Source organism: Calypte anna, chromosome 1 (assembly GCF_003957555.1).
Source record: "Calypte anna isolate BGI_N300 chromosome 1, bCalAnn1_v1.p, whole genome shotgun sequence".
NCBI lineage: Eukaryota > Metazoa > Chordata > Aves > Apodiformes > Trochilidae > Calypte > Calypte anna.
Window position 1 is genome coordinate 33,758,713 of NC_044244.1, and position 18,296 is coordinate 33,777,008.

Consider the following 18,296-nt stretch of genomic DNA (forward strand, 5'->3'; position numbering starts at 1 on the left):
AGAACAAGATCCACTGTAGTTCAACAACCTTAACTTGCAACAGACTCACTTCATCCCATACAAAATAAAGATAACAGAGACCTCCTTGTTTCCAACTGCGTGGCTGCAAATATTGTATCCAGTATTTCTTTAGTCTCTCTAGACTGCATGTCTAGACATACACAGCAGAAAATTCCTTTTTGAATGTATTGGACACCACTTGGTGTGGCTGCTGCAAAACGAAATTTGCCCCAAATTGCTCAATGTAATCAATATCTTGACACTTCACTGTGTATGTTATGGGATTGTCACAAAGCCTCTGGATTTCAGCACCCCACAATGAATGTGGTTGCAGCGAGTAATCTTAATACCCAGTGAAACTATTTTACAGACATGAAAAAGCTCTCTTCCCCCTGGTATTGAGGAATTTGTGGGTAGGGCTTTGCAGACTTGCAATATTTAAATGAAGCTTATAGACAAAACAACAAGATATGTTAAACACTTCTAATAACATAGTCAAAAACCACATGGCTCCTCTTAAAGGCAATCATGGAATTTAAACAGCAGAATAATGTGCTTGATTAGATACAGTGTCATAGGGGATACCTTATTATATATAATTACTTGTATTACACCTGAATGCTTTTAACACAGAATCTCATGACTTTAAATAGTTGCATACAACAGCATAGATTAGCAAACAGATTAGTGTGTTTACTCAGTTTAAAACAAAGCCTTCTCTGAAATCAGTGGAGCGATGACTGTCTGTTTTTATACTGCCCTGTTTTTCATTAAACTGTAGAGCTGTGATCCAGAGTACCAGAATTTTACCTGAAAGAAACTGGCAGATTTTGGACCATTATGGTTCTGAAAGTGTTAACTGTGGTTTTCATGTTTGCCCTTTTGTTTTTCTTTCTTTCTCAGCATCTTTTCTTACATCCTTGTTAAAGCAATTACTAAAAAAGTTAAACAACCACAGTAAACCAACCCAGGCTCAGAACTTCCCAAACAGACTCAGTCCAGTTTGCAGCTTCACAGTGATTTGCAAGGAGCTGTAGCATGACTGATGAGAACATCCCTTCATGCAAGTACACACACAGATCTTCCTGTGATCATGGGAGCAGAGCTGCTCCCTCTGCCTGCTTTTCCTGGTGAGTCCAAAGCTCCATCCTTCTGAAGTCCCACTTGGGAAACTGCATTTGACAACTCTTTCCTTTGCCTTAGAGGAATCACAGAATCATCACCTTTGGAAAAGGCCTCTAAGTTCACCAAGTCCAAGCTGGAAGTGGGATAGTAGCCACAGATATCCTGGCAAAATATATATGAGCGTATACATTAGAAATAAAATAAATTATCTTCAGGTAATGTCATGTATTGTCCTTAGGAGGACTTCTGCAAACCCAGAAAAGGATTTTCCAGCTGTGTCTCGGGTGGAGCTTTGCTGCTATGGTTCTCCTGGGGAAGTCTCTATAGCCCACCCAAGTCCCATCATAACACTCCATTTATTTAAAGACTTCTCAGCCATCCAACCTCTCAATGCTCCTGAGACTCAGGGTGCTCAGCAGCGTTACTCAGGCAGTGCCACTTGAGAGGCAGAAGAGAAGGAGGAGGATCTGCCCAAGCCCCACAGCCGGCCTGTGGCAGAGCCCTCAGTAGATCTGCTCCCGGTTTCTGCCCGCTCTTCCAGAACTTTCTTTTTTTTGGCACGCCCCCAAACTCATCCTGCGGCTCGTGAACCTTAACAAACCTTTCAATGAAGCTTGTCTGGGTTTTTGGTTTGGTGGAGAAATCCGAAGCTGAGGCGAGGTTTTTGCATCGGTGCGTTCTGCGCTGTGAAAATTTCTCATGCCTCTTTTTCACCCCACTTGCTCAGCCAGAACAGCACAGCACAGTGGGCCAGAAAACGACAGAAAACGGGCCAGGTTATAAGGAGAAGGTGGTGAGAGTGGCGGGTATGGAAAATGGGTTTTCAAGAGTTTATGAAAGTTACCACTTCCTTTGGGAATCCGCATTCCTTGCAAAATCTGTGCCTGTTCCCACCCATACAATCCCTTTGTTGTTACTGCAGTGGCCCTGTGTATCTAAGAACTCGGAGCTAGGTATTTGTTCACAGATTCTTCGTGTATAGTTTTAATTGCTAGTAAAATCCTGTTTTCCACAACCTGTACAGAGGAATACGGGGTAACCGGTTTAACTGAAATCAAAAGAAAGCAATTTTAAGTCTTTCGTAAAATTTGAAATAAGAAAGGATAAAAGGCCCAAACAATAGTGGGTTTAATATGTCTGTGCTCGTGCACTCTTGAAACTGGTTGGTAAGTCAGCCGTGAAAATGTGCAGTCTGAAGCATGTTTTCTGCTTGCACTGAGGGCAACCAGCCTGCTGATCTTCATCCCAAATGTAGACATATACAGTAAAAAGTGCACAGCAAAATCTTACTCAGCACTCAGTCCTTTTTTGTTTCCCTGAGGCTTTTTGCTGCTACCACTACAGCCTATAGACTACTAGATTAGTGGGAGAAGAGTTACACGTGAGATTCATCCCTATGCTGCTGTTCCGGGGAGCAAGAGGGTACAAGAAGAGGGTACATGGCCTCTTCTGTGAAGAAGCTCTGTTACTTTGCCTCTGTAGCCTGTTGTGGTGTGTTTTAAGGAACAAAGCTCAGTAAAAAATGCCATTTAAAATTTTATTGTGTCTACCTGAGCTGTGCTAAAATAGAAGGTAACTTAGCCTGCCTCTGTCCGAGTGTTGCTGTATTTTTCATTTTCTCAGGGCAGTGAAGGTGTTAGGCAGACATCCGCTTTCAGATCCAATTGTGCTGACCAAAGAATCCACCATCTCTGGCTGCTTCACACTTCCCACCATCTGTTTAGCACTCCCCACTTCTGCCAGCAGAAGGATTTGTGGGAGAGCTTAGGCAACCCGCTGCAGACAAGGACTGCTAGGAGGGATACATCTGACTTGAAGGAGACTCTTTGTATCACACTGCTCATCTCTCTCTCTTTTTTTTTTTTCCCCCAGACATATTCGTTGCTCTTAAACAGAAGAGAATGTTTCTTAAGATATAACCCACTGCTATAAAAATATTATACTCAGGTGAGTGGATTGGCATGCAGGCAGGCAAGCAGGCAGCCAGGTATATAGACAGATAGACTTTTTTTTTTTTTTTTTTTTTTTTTTTTTTTTTTTTTTTGTCCTGTAAAGGCACAGTTTAAAAATAAAAGCTACTGCATACTTACACAAGAAATCACATTTTCTCACATTGCGGACTTTTCTCTGAATCAGTACCTAAACCACCCATAACAGGTTGGGACACATGAACTTTCCTGTCTAAAGAAATTTGACCATTTTCTCCACCTCTGTCTTTAAATTTACTGAAGAATTAATTTTCAGTTGCTTCTCCAGAATACAGTAAATGCAATGGGGAGAAACATCTGACCATTAAAGGGGGTCAAAGTAATCACTGGAGATGCACACAGCCTGGGTGCATTGTGATGATTCTGGCATGAAATCATTGATCTGACCACTCTTTCTGTCCTGTTTTCATTCTTCATGACATATGCCGTGCATGGTTAGCACATTTTCTTTCAAGTTTCCTGCTCCTTTGCTTTATCTCATCCCTTATATAAATACTGTGGTTATAAGAAGATATTTACTATCCATACCTTGTCCATCCAAGAAGAACACATCAGGAGCAGCTTTCAAAGGCATCAAGTGTGAGACCGTGTATTAAAAAGATTACTTTCTTCAAAATTGTTTGTTGATAGCTTTACTCTGTTATCTTTCTTTGATGGATTGTTTTTGACAGGCACCTTCCAGACAGCTCTGCAGCATCTAAAATGAACTGAACTGAACATTCTGCAAAATGAAAACCACAGTCAACAGCACTGTGATATCCCAGCAGCCCAAGCAGATCAAGGAATTTTTTTCTGAAGTTGTAACACATTTCTGATTCTTGAGCCATGTTTTTATTTTCTAAGTGTATCTGTAATGCTGCTATCAATTTAGCTCCAAGCATTCCGTCAGCACTCAAAGCCCTCTCTTGCCAGTGAAAAAACATCTGCAACAACATTTTCTGTGAAAGGATAATTAATGCAAAGTTGTTACAAGGCTTGTTCAGAAATGGTAGCATTAACCACAAGAAATTTTAAGCGTGCTTCTTTTCTGCTTAAAAAGGTAAAAGTTCACACGTAATTTGACTGATTACACACAGATATTAGGATTCCCAATTCTGTAGTTCTATTTTAGTTATGATTTGAATGTGATTTTTATGAATCACAGTATCAGACCTGACTGCATTGGATAAGGATGTAGAAGGCTGCCTAAACCCTTACAAGTGTGCTGAAAGTTTCTTTTGTCTAACACCAGCTAACTTCTTGATTAGATAAAAACCTAAGAAAACTCCTCTGGTGGAGAAGATGACAATCAAATGTGGAAATCTTCACCGCATAAAGCACCCTGGGGTTTGTTAAATATCTGCAGATCTGCTTGTTGTAAGTGACAATGTTTATTCTTGCAAGTGAATTCCAAGATAGCCTGGCTTCCTTGGCGTTTAATCTCAGCCTTTTTTTGTTTCTCTGATTAGTTGGAAACTGTAGCAGGTCACCCCAGCTCTTTGAAGAATGAAGGGTCTCATTCCAGGGTGAGGCCCAACGAATTTGTGAATGAATGAAAAGTTAATTGAGGAAAAGGGTATAGCATACTTCAGTCATAGTTAATTTAAGCAAAGCTGATAAGTTAGTAAATAGGAACACCAGTGTATTCTTTCAAGTAGATTTTTTTCTCTTACTGATATCTTAGGTGCTGTTGCTCTGGCCCTTTTAAAGATTGATGCTTGTCGCAGACACTTTATTATCTAATCTTCTGCCCAAGGAGAGATTCTGTAGTGTTGAGTAATTACAAATAGATTGAGGTCTGCTGGAAAGTGTGTTTACAAAAATAAAAGGAAAGCTCATGGTCTATAAACTTTGTGATTTTTTTCTACTCTGTCTTCTGAAAAGAATAATTAATTATTTTTTCCAACAAACACTGTGGAAAATAACATGAATGTGAGATGTCACCATTTTTTAAGGAAGGTGAATTAAACTTGAATCCCTCTGGTCTTTTACTGCACTAGAAATGCCTTTTGTAGCCACTTCTAGGCTGGTGTTAAAATACAGAGGGCTTAAAATAAATACGGCTTTAAAAAGGCATCTATTAAATTTAAACCTCTTATATTAAAGCTAAAAACAAAATGCAGAAAAAAATACATCTGCAAGCAAACGAAAGGCAGTCTTTCTTCAGGTTCCACTTCTTTCAGAAGTGGAAGAGAAAGCTGCTTATTGCTAGAGCAAAAATGCTTAAGAGAAAGGCAGAACTGTATGCTATGCAATGAAGAAAAGAGAGCAAGGAAAAATCAGGACCACAGGCAGCAGCTTTTAAAGCCTCTATGGCAACATTTTTTATAAGTCAGAGAAGCCACAGCAAACAGCTGGAGATGGAATCAAACATTTCTTCATTTTTAAATATGCTTTGGACTTAGAACTTGCCACCCACAGATCACAGAGCACCCTGGCATCACTAATGAATCCAGTCTCCAGTAGTCCTCAGAGGTTAGTGTTATCCTTGGTTGGTAGACAAGGAAAATGGAGCAGGAAAAGGTTAAGTGATTTACCATACATCACACAAGAAGACTGCAAAAGAGTTCAAAATAAAAAGATAGCCTCAGTAAAGACAGAATGACTTGGGGCTGCTGTACAGGTGCACAGGCAAACCTGAGGGGCAAACATGCTTCAGCACAGCCATGGGTGCCAGAGGCTGAGGACTGGATGGCATTTCATTAGCTACACTCACGTGCTCTGCAGAGTGGCCTCAGGCTTGACAGGGCATCTCCCTGCACATCAGCTGCCTGGGGACCTTGTCACAGATCTATATTAAGCATTTGAAAATAAGGAAAAGCAAGAGGCCTTAACTCCTTAGACACAGTACTGAAACTGTGCATTCATAGAATCAGAGAATAACTTGGGTTGGAAGGGACCTCTAAAGGTCATCTAGTCCAACCCCCTGCAGTAAGCAGGGACACCCTCAATTAGATCAGGTTGCTCAGAGCCTCGTCAAGCCTCACCTTGAATGTCACCAGGGATGAGGCCTCAACCACCTCCCTGGGCAACCTGCTCCATTTTTCCACTACCCTCATGGTAAAGAACTTCTTCCTAACATCCAATCTAAATCTTCTCTTCTCTAATTTAAAACCATGGCCCCTCATCCTCTCACGATAGGCCCTTGCAAACAGTCCCTCTCCAGCCTTCCTGTACATCCCTTTCAGATACTGGAAGGCTGCTATTTAGTTCTCCATGGAGCCTTCTTTTCTCCAGGTTGAACAACCCCAGATCCCTCAGCCTGTCTTCAGGTCTAAATCAAGCTCACTAAAATGGATTCCAATATCATAAAAGCAAGAAGTATGAGACCCCAGTTCATAGGTGCCCAATGTACAGTTCTGCAGGTTCCTAATGGTCCCCTACAAGAATCCATGCTTCCTTCTCCCTTTCCATCTCCAGCAGAGGGAATGACTACAATTCAAATGCAGTCTTTTGGTTTCCCTGAGGAGCACAGGTCCTGCTGATGTGAGTGACCAGATGTTGCCCTCCATTGCTTTATATCTGTATGTGCATATGCACAAGGTAATCCACAACAGAATTTTAGTTGGGGGATCCTTTAAGCAAAAAGTATTACAGCTTTTTTTATTAAAAGAGGAGCCATTACAAATCCGAATTCTAACATGTGGCAATGTTAAAGGTGACAGGTACAAGCCTGCTGCTTATCTGCACACAACAGCTACATGATAAATAATGAAAACCTAATTTAATTCATGTGTAAACATAAAATAACACTTGCAGTATGATCTACAGATGTTTATACTGGCAGAACTGGCATCATAGAATGATCATAGAATCACAGAATGGTTTGGGTTGGAAGAGGCCTTCAAAGGTCATGTAGTCCACCATCTCCTACTGCGAGCAGGGACATCTTCAACTGGATCAGGTTTCTCAGAGCCCCATCCAACCTGACCTCGAATTTTTCCAGGGATGGGGCTTCTACCACCTCTCTGGGCAGCCTGTTTCTGTTCCAGTGTCTCACCATCCTCACTGTAAAAACTTTCTTCCTTATATTTACTCTAAATCTCCCCTCTTTAAGTTTAAAACCATGAGCCTTTTTGTCCTGTCACTAAAGGGACAAGAAAACATGCCTGAGGTCCTAGTTAGGCAGCAGTTCAAGACCTACAAAGTTCAGGAGGAGGAGGGAAGAACCAGTCTCTGCTTGACTCCACCCTAAATACAAGGCACCAAGTCTCCAACTGCACCTTAAAACAAATATAAATGATTGAACGCCTCCTACACACCCCATATACTAAGTCAACCAGGTTTTTTTTTTGTGCTTAAACAATGCTGGACACAGCAGACATTATCTGTGCTGTCAAGGGGGTTACAAACCAGCTACTTTGCTGCCCTATGGCTCAGCTGAAGCAGGTATTTGTCTTACAAAAATAGAAACAAGAATTGCACTCTTTCTGCTGATACTAAGACATCACTATCAGCAAAATAAGCAGCAACTGATTAAATGAGAATCTAAAGTTTTAGTTGCAGGGATATCTTCTAGCAGCCTGTTCATATTCAATTCAGGTAACTGTAGTCATCCTATGCACAACCACAACTAACTTGCATGGTTTTAATAATTTTTCACCCTGGATAAAAAGCACAAAGGTTTGTTTAAAAACGTGATAATTAAAAAGAGGAGTGAGCCCACTTCAAAAGCCTTTCCAAAATTGCATAGGTGGGTCCAGGTCAAATTAAAAGGCACCTGAGAGCTACATGATGCAGTGCTCCATTTTTAAGCCCTTGGCTCTAGACTGCAACACAAAGCAGGTGTGCTTTGTAGCACACATACACATCACTGGGGATACTTGAGCACCTGTGGCTGCCTCGGCTCCCCAGTGCCTTGCCATGGACCCCAGGAGCCCAGCAGAGAGCTGCCCCAGGCCAGGAGGCTTCTCTGCCCTTGTGCTTTCTCCAGAAATGCAAGGAGGGCTTCCCTTCACCTGGAGGCCTTAGCTTCTCTCCAGGAGGTTGGTTACTAAGCAATGGTGCCAATATGCTGCCCTGTTATGGTTAACATGGTGAAGGTTTTATCATTATTTCAGGCTGGGAAAACTGGGTTCAGTCCCTTCCTTATCGTGATGGGGCTTACACCCAACTCCTGCCACCCGAACTCCAGCTTGGTCAAGATCAGGAGCCACCAGGGAAAGGCTTTGGCTTCCTCATTGCAGGATGAGCAGAGTCCTGATTACTAGATGGAGTCAGCTCTGTTATCCACTTGCCAGTGGTTACTTCTAGAGGTGGGGAACAGAACATGGTGCTTTTCTGTCTCAAGCCCTTGAGATATTCATCCCTTCCCCTTCCTCTGCTGTGGCTGTAAATGGCTCCAGCAGGCATGATGAGTCCCCCGAGGACTCAAAGGGAGAAACTCAGGGAAGCCAGATCCCAGGAGTGGAATACAAAGCAACAAAGCACATGAAGGAAAGATGCTGCACTCATGGCTGACACTGCCTTTTCCTCCCCTTTTAAAAAGAGGGAATCTTTGGAGGCCTTGTTATATTCCCTTCTTTCATTCTTTCTCTTCCTCTCCTTTTAAAGGTTTAATCCTTATTTCTACAGCTCCTCTGCTATCCACTACCTCGGTACTTTTTTTTTCTCTGTAACTGGAGAAAGGGTATTTTCTTTATTATAGCTTAAGACACTCAACTTTTAATTTAAGAGAACTCATTTTCCTCCAATTTAGTTTCCCTGCTGAACTGCCTCCAGCCACCCCATCCCCCAGCACCACATTTTCTCCTCTGGCAAATTCCGACTCTGGCCAGGAGCGTTGCTTACCCTGGACCCAAGCTTCTCCTCTCCTCTTCTCCCCAGAATAAGAAGAGCAAGAGTGGGAAACGAGGTGGTGGGGACAAGGGGCACGCAAGCAAAGGAGGGATCAGACCCTTTGAGCAGAATTCCAGGGGAGACCCAGCAAAGCAGCCAGCTCAGTTTAAACTTTGACCTCTTCCCTCTGCTGTGATACACAACAGGCACTTACCAAACCCAAGCTGCTGAAATAACAGCTTTTTTGTTTGTTTGTTTTGTTTTGATTTGCTTTTACTAATGATGAAGCCAGAGGAAAAGTTGATCTTTTTGATCTTTTGTAAAGCTAGCAAATACCTCCACCTCCTCCTTTTAGCTATAGGTGTGAAATGTATTTACAGGGTTCTATTTAAAGCCAACGAAAAATAAAATAAAAATCAGTGACCAAGTCTCCTTCCACCCTCAAAAATAATAAACCATTCCTTCCATTAAATCTTCTTTAAAAGTATAGGAAGGTATAGAAAACTGTAATTCCCCTTAGGGAATACACTTTTAATTATAGCTACCACTTTCTTTTTTGCTTTTAATTACAGATGCAGTGCTTAGCAAAATCATGTTTTAAATTAGTTGAGTTCTCTAATTATTTTAATTTCTTTTTATTTTTTATGTCTTTTAAAAGTCAACAGGGTAAGTCTTTCACGTCTCTCCGTCAGTTAAGGAAAACAAATGCCATTCCTACTTGATATTCTTTAAGCTTCAGTGATTTTGTTATTTTAACATCTCTTAAACGTAAAGAACTTTTCAAGATGTCAATTCTCCCACCAATAAACTTAATTAAAATGTACATTTAAATGAAAGAGATAATTAATTCACACCATTCCATTTGCTTATTACTTGACAGTCAGGGTGTATGAAAAGCTCAGACCTGTGAAAAGAAAACATGCAGAAAGAGGCACAAATAAAACAATCGGCATCAAAATATCATTTTCTGTCACCATTTTCCTATGTTCCTATAATAAAACTGTCAACTGCGTGAAGTTATTTTCTGCTTTTTATGAGCATGGATTATCCTCACTTTCCAGTGAATTAATTTCACTGACACTGTAAATTTTTGTTTGTGCTCATTTTTCTTTTTAATTTTAGAAGTCATGATAGTTATGCTATTGCTATATTTAAACATCTCCCCCCACACCACCCACACCCCTGAATGGTGGCCTGGACTATCAGTAATTTTTCCAGTTAATTCTGCAAAACAAGCCAGTGTTTCCTTTGTTTGAAAGGTGACTTCTAGAACCACTCACTTCCAAACAGGGAATAATACCTATTTTGAGTTTTATATAGCATTGTTTTCTTTACAAAAAAAAAAAAAAAAAAAAAAAAAAAAATCTAAGCCATTCAGGATTTTGAGTGGAATGTGCTTTGTTTCAAGGCAAATAAATAATGTTTGTGGAAAGTCTAATAATTAGCAAAACAACTTTTTTTTTTTTTTTTGTGGCAGGGGGTTGTATTCATTGGGAGTTGAACTCCCTTCACTAAAGCTGAAGCAGCACTGGCCTTTTGCTTGGCAGCTGACTAAATCCTACTCTTCTACCACCACCAAAAGAAAAGGCACAGAAAAATGAAGCTGGTTTTTTTTTTTTGGTCCCCTTTTTGCTCTGCCTGGAGGCTCCTCCTCGATGCGGGTGGGCAGGGGGTTGCTGCCCAGCTCCTGGCTCTCCCCACGGTACTCATGGGGCACACGACGGTTTCCTCCCCAAAGGAAATCAGCAGCTTACAAGAGGCTGGAGGTTCACAAGCAGCCTTCCCAGCCTTGCAGATGAGGAAAGCAATTCCCAGCAGCTTTAAAAAAAAAAAAAAAAAAAAAAAAAAAAAAATAAGGAGGGGGGATTTAAAACATCACTTTTGGCCAGAGCATTATGGATAAGCAGAAGTTGCCAGTTTGAGGTTTGTTGGGTGGCTTGTTGTGGATGAAGAATGAGGTGTCTGCATCCCACCTGAGAAAGAAATGATGGGTGGTGAGAAATCTCAGCTTAGAATCATAGAATTGGCTGGGTTGGAAGGGACCTCAGAGATCATCAAGTCCAACCCTTGAACCACCATTGCAGTTGCTAGACCATGGCACTGAGTGCCACATCCAGTCTCTTCTTAAATATCTCCAGGGACAGAGAATCCACTACTTCCCTGGGCAGCCCATTCCAATGCCTGATCTCCCTCTCCATAAAGAAATTCTTTCTAACATCCAACCTAAACCTCCCCTGGAACAACTTAAGACCGTGCCCTCTTGTCTTGCCGAGAGTTGCCTGGGAAAAGAGACCAACCCCCCCCCCTGGCTACACCCTCCTTTCAGGGAGTTGTAGAGAGCGATGAAGTCTCCTCTGAGCCTCCTCTTCTCCAGGCTGAACAGCCCCAGCTCCCTCAGCCTCTCCTCATAGGATCTGTGCTCGAGTCCCTTCACCAGCCTGGTTGCCCTCCTTTGGACCTGCTCCAGGACCTCGATATCCTTCCTAACTGAGGGGCCCAGACTGGACACAGTACTCAAGGTGTGGCCTCACCGCGCTGAGTACAGGGGCAAAGTAGCAGGCTTCTGGAGATCTCCCCCTTTACCCCAAATGCAATCAGATAAGTCCCTCCATAGCTGGCTTTACCAAGGAAAGCAGGTCAGATTATTGAAAAGTGTGGGCTCAGTAATGGCCAAAGCATCTACTTAAAGCCTCTTTTATGAAACTGTTTTTTAGGAAGTGGTGAGAAGAGGCTAAGCTGCAGAGCCTTTTGTGGGACAAGATGTCTTTGCAGCATGAACACATCTGATCTGTCCTTGATTGCATGACTGGCTAGGAAATTTTGACAGCAAAGACTCAGAGTGAGTGTTGAGAGGAAAAAAAAGAAAAAGGAGTAAACTACAAAGGCTATTTTGGGTATAATAACTAGTCATTCTGGACACTAAGGAAATACCCACATACACAAACATCACAAAATGATTACATATATGGAGATGCTATGATAGCTCATAGTTACTCATAGTTTCCATTAAAAAGCTCTCCTGGCAAGGATTTATCATTCACCCATAAATGTTTGATCTGGGACAAAACAAGTCACACAACGCCCCTTGAAAACTGGGAAATGAGTTGTAAAAAACCTACAGGTTTTGCTACCCAACCCTGTCATTTGATGCCAAGGACAGTATTTAGTAGTAAAAAGTTCTAACAAAAAGTGGTTAGTGGTAGAGTAACATGACTGCTTTGTGCATCTATGCTTTCAGAGACCTCCTCTATACTGTACTCTTTTGATATTCCACCCTCCCACATGGGATTTTGAAAGCACTTATAAACATTAATTATTTCACAGTTCCGGTCAGATAAGGCATAAATTACTCTCATTTGACACATGAGGAAACTAAAGGCCAAAGAGGTTCAGCTTTGTAAGGAAAATAATGGCATAAGATGACACACATCATAATGTCACTAACTCTCAACTTCTTGCTTCCAAACATCACCTCTTTCCTCAAGTATAGATATGCATCTCCTTGCCTTTGCAATGGAAGAAACAAATTAGATTGATTTTCACTGTGATTTAAAAATATACTGCAATAAGTATCTGCTATTACCCCTTTTGAGACTGGCAGTGCTCAAGGCTTTTGTCTCTGCAGTGAATGATTTACCACAACAAAAACAGATATATTGTCACATTTGAGCTTTAATCTTGAAAAGCAGACACACTAACATATTAGAGATACCAAAGCTGTGCAGGTTACAAAGTGTAAGGTGGCATCTGCCCTGGGAGAGCTTTCCCAAATTCATCTGAGTGGAAACACCCTTCACATAGCACAGGTTGTCAGCACTGAACATCTTAAGAAACATCATTCTTTAAAAAATAAACAAAACCAAACCTGACACAATCTTTCCACCCCAAGCGATTCCTTTTAAGTCCTCGGGATAAATTTCTTACACCTTTTCTTGCTTTTTTCCTATGACATAGAAGGACTCTTGTGCTCCCTGATGTCTGCATATAAACAGAAGATTGTTGAGCTCCAGGAGCTGAAGCATCCTAAATAATACACAATTACATGAGACGGGCAAATAGTAAACAGTACAGTATCACTTCTGATGGGCTCACAACCCCAAATGGTGCTGTAAAAATTTCATTTTTGTTAAGTCTATGACCCCACTTGTAACATCTGTGATCCCACTTCTGGTCATGACTTTTAGTCTGGGAACTGCTGCTGGAGATACCAAATTGTTTATTTCAAACACTAAGAGCTGCTAATTCTGCCCCTTCTTCCCCCTAGACAAACGAAAACATCAGAAGTCAGACTTCAAGGAAGTTGTAAGGAGGAAAAAATTTTAATATGGTCATTTAGAGCTTTTTCTTTAAGCTTACCTTTCTGTTTTAAATACCTACTGCCCTTCTGCAGGACCGACAACTACAGCCCTTCCACCTTCCACAAATTTACAGTAAGCATGACCTCCTCTGGAAAAGCTCTAGTAAAAAAGAAACCCAGCACAAGAAATCACGTGCTATCTGATACTGTTGAGAACTCACAGCTTTTCCCTAGTGTAGAATTCCCAGTGACTGATGCCCACCTTCCCCTTCCTCCACCTGAACCTGCAGTGACTGCCTGCCTTGGGTGGGTGTGTCTGGGCCTCTGCTCCCAGAAACTGCTGGGATCCAAGGAAGGATAGGGCTAGAAAGGTGGCTGCTCTGATTCCCAGCTCCTAAATTTGGGACAAGTTTTGTTCCCGCATCTTTCCAAGCAGTCAAATGTGTGTTATGCCTGTAGAGAACTTTTGCCCTCGTTTTCCAAGGATCCAAACTGGGCTGGCAACCATTTTGTGGAAGAGAAGAAAAAAGACAGCCAAAGAGAGAACTGTTTTTCACAGGAGGGAAAACAGGCCAAGGAAGGAGATCTGTCTCTGGAGGAGCAGGGGTTGGAATGTTCTTTGGTTTCTCTCCTGAGCAGCCTTGGCTCACCAGATGCCAACACCAGGCTGAGTGGCATTTGGCCTTTGGTGCTTCTTTATGGTGGGCAAAGAAACCCCAAAACCATATTTTTCTTTTAGCGTTAGAAATTCAGGTGTTGACTGGTTTGGAAATCACCCTGGGCAACTGGGGAGCAAGAGAAAACAATGGCATTACAAGAGCCGAGAGGCATTAGCCAAGTTGCCAGCTCTAATGGTTTTCCCTGTAGACTGGAGGATTTCAGACCCTTTCAACATTTTGGAGGGCTGAACTGGGTCTGCAAAAGGAGCTCCTCTGGATGGCAATTCCCTTTTTTTCGCCTGCCTCTTGGGGAAAGAATCACCCACAGATGTTCCAGCTGCATCCCTTTAAAAGACCAGGCACGGAGGGCTTTGCTTCCAGCAGCCCTGTTCTCCTGCTCACAAGAGAGGAGAGGGCAGCAGTAGGAGGAATACAATAAGAAGAGATAAAGAACATAGTGGTAGCTAAGATAGATAGCTGCTCAATTAGTGAATACAGCTAGGCTGAATTGTGTTTGGAGGAAGAGGTGGATAATTAATTTGGAGGCTGCAGGGATGAAGGAACTTTAGGCAGGAAAATAACCCCTATTTATAGAAGACAGGAGTGCATAATTATGTTTTTCCTGTAGGGGCTGGAGGAGTTCCTGGTGATGTAGAGTGAATAATTGAAGTCCATTGTAACATGTCCGAGTTCCCATCTCTCTTGTCAGCTTCATGGGTGAAGTCAGGAGTTGGAACTCTTGGTTGTACAATACAGAAACTTAGGAAGAAGTGGGATACCTTTCCCAAGGCTGCAGGACTGGGCAAGCAGCACATCCCCGGGGCTTGGGGTGATTGGGGCCAGGAGAAAAGCAGCAAAAGTGATTTCTCTGGTGTTTGCTAATTATTTCTCATAACACTGCTGTGAAAACCTCTGTTTAAGCAACTACACACAGTCCTGACGTTATTCCAGGGACTGAATTCTGAGTTGTAGGTACCAGGCCTGACCACTACCTTGGTCCTTGTATTATGGTAAGTTCTTCTGACTTGCTATGTTACAGGCTGTTTCTTTGTTTTGCTGATTAAAGAAATATTTGTGGGATGGCAACAAAATTAAATATGGAAGAAAAGTCTGTATAATAGTAATTACATGGCACAAACCACATTAAATGGAGTTGTAAGTTAGTTCTGAAAAATCTCCTGCTTTCCCTAGCTATTTCACAAGTTGTTCTGCATGGTAACATGTTCCAACACAGGGTCAGCAGTAGTTAACCATAATGAGGTAATTACAAGGTACATTGAGTACAGATATATGTTAAGGGACATACATTAAGGATGTAGACTAATGGTACTGTGGGGACAGCAGTTCCAGACTTGTAGTAAGTTCTGTACATTGAATCATTGAATACTTTAATATAATTTTTTTAAAGTAGGCTTTATCAGCTTTGTTTCCCCAGCTCTCTATGTATTACCAAGTGTATGTTTATACCTCTGCTTGTCACGAATGACTGAGATCAGGGATGTGATCTAATACATGCAAAACTGGTAATGAATTTGCTCGTATTTTTTCTGTCCAAGCTTTCTTTGTAAACTTAAAGTGACCCCATTGCTGTTAAGTGAGCAATATGTTTGACATCTTCTTGTGGTGTGTGTGATTTTGAAAAAAAGAGACGCAGAATAGGTGAAAAGGAAGCATTATGAGAGATGGGCAAGTGAAGCAGCTGCATTGGCAGCAGAGAAGAGGAATAATGTGTGAAGTAACTGAGAATGAAGGCAAAACATCTGTTTTACATCATGAGCACAGCTCTTGTAGATGTCTGAGCTACCTTAAGCGAGGTAGCCCGATGTTCTCCTGGCAGGAGGCAGGCAGCAGCAAGCAGCTCAGCATGGGCTGTAAAACTTGCTTCAGGCTGGCTAAGGCACCACCTTGGTGGTTAATCTGTGCTGAGCAATGTGCTGCTGTGTTATTACTACCGCAACACCTGAGCTGGTAATTTAATACCAGTCCCCAGCTGCGGCAGTGTACACCTCACATCTCTGCAGCACAAAGGCACTGACAGCAAATCCTGAGCCTTCTTTTGGCAGGAAGGAGGAACCTCACCCAGGGAAAGGATATCAACTTTCGAGCATGGAAATAAAGTAGTTACATTCTGAGTCTTGGGATGGTTCAGTATCAATCAGAAATCTCAGGATGTTGCATAATTTTAATCATATGAACCTATCAGTAAGACCTTATGATGAAAGAACACTGCAAATAACAAGATAACAAACATCTCATGAGAATATTCTGTATCCGATGTGAAATTGAATATTATGTAGTTATCAATACAATTAGTCACAGGCTTCAGAAGGATAGAAAATCTATTAAAGAGCTTAATAAAAATATAACTATGCATGGAAAAGAAAGTGCAGCATATGATATTTATTTAGAAGACCACCACCTGGATGGAAGATGTATTTTGATTAAGGCTGGCTCTCTTGGTTGTTTTCCAAACTGTGGAAGGTGTTCCACCATGCCCATAGCAAGGGCGTTTGAACTACATGATCTTTTAATGTCCCTTCCAACCCAAACTATTATATGACATTACAGTCTGATTTCTTTACATTATAGCGTTTCTATCTTCACTTCAGAAATATAATACACATTGTAGAATAAACCTTACTTACTATTAAATAACCGTTGGGGGAATGAATCTTCATCTAAACCAGCGTAACAATTAATTTTGCATGTGACTTGGATACCTGTTGTGACATACACACAGACATACAAGTGTATACGTGTAGAGTGGAGGTACAATTATGCTTATATAAACGCACATATTTAAAGATGGACTCTTATTACTCCTAATGTAATCATCAGCACGGAACTACCGTTTTTGGTAATACCTTAGAGACACTATCAAATTACACCTGCCTTAGCATCTCAAATGTTTAAACAGCCAACAAAAAAAACAAAAACCAAAAAAACCCACAAAAACAAACCCAAAAGCGAACAGGTAATTTCTCGCCATGTAAAGAGAGTATTTTCACAACTAGAACGGGCAGAAATAGAGTTTCTTTTTAAATGGCAGCTTTTTCCCCAAGCCAGCACCGAGTGCTCCGAGTGGTAACTGAGGCATTTGGCAGGACAGGAGGATGCAGAGAGATGTCCGCCTGCCCGCCGCGGCTTCCACGTATCCATTTCCCCGTTTTTACCCATCCTGGTTCCTGCGGGGAACACCTTCTGCGCGACCCCCCCTTCTGTACCACCCTTCGGGCACGGGCAGCCCGACGCTTCTCCGCCCAGCTATGGCGGGAGGCACGGTACCGGTAACGCTCCGGCGACCGGGCGGCGCGGGAGGGGTGTGAGTCAGTGCTTCTGTATCAAGTCACGGCGGTAGCGCGGGTGCGCACCGGGGGGCCCGCTGTCCGCCCCCGCGGAACCAGCCGCGGGGCTGAGAGGGCCCTTAGTCACTCTCCGCGGAGCCGGGGGCGCTGGGTTGTTGTGTGACACCGCGGGCCGCCCGGCCCCACCGCCGCCCCATCCTGGAATAATCTCCGGAGCGAGGAGGGGGGTAGGGGATCCGTCGGTGGGTGTGCGGCAGTGGAAGGCCATCGATCTTGTTTAGGAGCTGGTTGCGCAAGCTAACACTTCCTGCAGTAATTTGTGACCATGATATTCGATTGTCCCCGACCCGTTCTCTGGGCCGCCCCGACGCCGCGCAGTCTGGGGAGGAGGAGCCCGGCCGGGAGGGAGGGGGAGGAAATCCCCCTCTGCAGCCGCCTTCTTTGGGGGTCCCTGCGCCGGGCGCCCGTTTCCTTTTTCCTTTTTTTTTTTTTTTTTTTTTTTTATGAATGGACTCTATGCCCGGTGACACATTAACCAGTTTTTTTCTTCTCCTTGGAAAAAGTCATCCGGCGTCCACGGGTTCAACCCGAGTCTTAGCAACAGGTCCGGCTCTCCCTAGGTGGGGGCGATGGTCTTGGCGGGGTGGGCGAGCGGAGGGTCTCGGGGGTAGGCAGGCTCCTGCCCTGAAGGGTGGGGGACAGAAACAAGGGTTGGGAGACCAAGCCGGTGGAGCTTCGAAGCTGGGGTTCCACATGGTGCCCAGGGAGGGGATCCCGCGGGCTGAGGCGAGTATAGGAGCTCCATCCTGTGCTGGAAGGAGCCGGCTCCGCCCGGAAAGGCATTTACCATCTCCGTTTTGCTATTTTAACTCCCCGGCCCCTGTACTCCTCCCCCTCCCAATTCATAGACTGTCCGAGTCATACACACACCACGACGTTTCGCAGTCAGAAAGGTAAAGGTTTGACCCGGCTTATGCTGCTGCCCTGTCCCCAGCTCTGTGCCCTCGGACACCGCCCGCAGCGCCCCGCACGGAGCTGCGACCTACAGAGGAAGCGTTTGCTTTCCGTCTACACTCATCTTCGCCATTTAACACTGGTTTGGTTGGTTTTGGTTTTTGTTTTTTGTTTTTTTTGTTAGGGTTTGTTTTGTCGTTTTTTATTATTA

General features: G+C 43.0%; 1 long non-coding RNA gene across 1 annotated transcript; it reads right to left on the reverse strand.

The window, feature by feature from the left end:
* Positions 1-10,760: 10,760 nt before the first annotated feature.
* Positions 10,761-17,140, reverse strand: LOC115599889. The gene is made up of 3 exons (XR_003988667.1): positions 17,000-17,140; positions 16,472-16,546; positions 10,761-10,843 (listed from the first exon to the last, which is right to left on the reverse strand). It is a non-coding gene; the product is annotated as an uncharacterized LOC115599889 (long non-coding RNA).
* Between the last annotated feature and the right edge of the window lie 1,156 nt (positions 17,141-18,296).